Here is a 705-nt window from a genome sequence, read left to right on the forward strand (position 1 = left end):
GGAAGCAACAGTTAGAACTGGATATGGAACAACAGCCTGGTTCCAAATAGGAAAAGGAGTACCTCAGGGCTGTATATTGTTATCTTGCTTATTTAACTTATATGCAGAGTACAGAATGCAGAGTATATCATGAGAAACGCTGACCTAGAGGAAGCACAAGCTGAAATCAAGGTTGCCGGGAGAAATATCAATAACCTCAGATATGCAGATGACACCACCCTTATGGCAGAAAGTGAAGAAGAACGAAAGAGCCTCTTGATGAAAGTGCAAGATGAGAGTGAAAATGTTGGCTTAAAGCTCAACATTCAGAAAACTAAGATCATGGCACCTGGTTCCATCATTCCATGGCAAATAGATGGGGAAACAGTGGCTGACTTTATTTTCTTGGGCTCCAAAATCATTGCAGATGGTGATTGCAGCCATGAAATTAAGATGCTTCCTCCTTGGAAGGAAAGCTATGACCAACCTAGACAGCATATGGAAAAGCAGAGACATTGCTTTGTCAACAAAGGTCTATCTAGTCAAGGCTATGGTTTTTCCAGTGGTCATGTATGGATGTGAGAGTTGGACTATAAAGAAAGCTCAGTGCCCAAGAATTGATACTTTTGAACTGTGGTGTTGGAGAAGACTCTTGAGAGTCCCTTGGACTGCAAGGAGATCCAACCAGTCCATCCTAAAGGAGATCAGTCCTGTATGTTCATTGAA

The 705-nt window shown here is 42.0% G+C and overlaps 1 protein-coding gene across 1 annotated transcript in view; it reads left to right on the top strand.

Annotated features, from left to right (window-relative positions):
* Positions 1 to 705, top strand: part of LOC104983432 (rab proteins geranylgeranyltransferase component A 1-like) — a gene marked incomplete at its 5' end in the record, with an annotated part of 24632 nt that overhangs the window by 22326 nt on the left and 1601 nt on the right. The window lies entirely within an intron of this gene.

The sequence above is a fragment of the Bison bison genome, unplaced genomic scaffold (genome assembly GCF_000754665.1).
Source record: "Bison bison bison isolate TAMUID 2011002044 unplaced genomic scaffold, Bison_UMD1.0 scf7180017862613, whole genome shotgun sequence".
NCBI classification, from domain to species: Eukaryota; Metazoa; Chordata; class Mammalia; order Artiodactyla; family Bovidae; genus Bison; species Bison bison.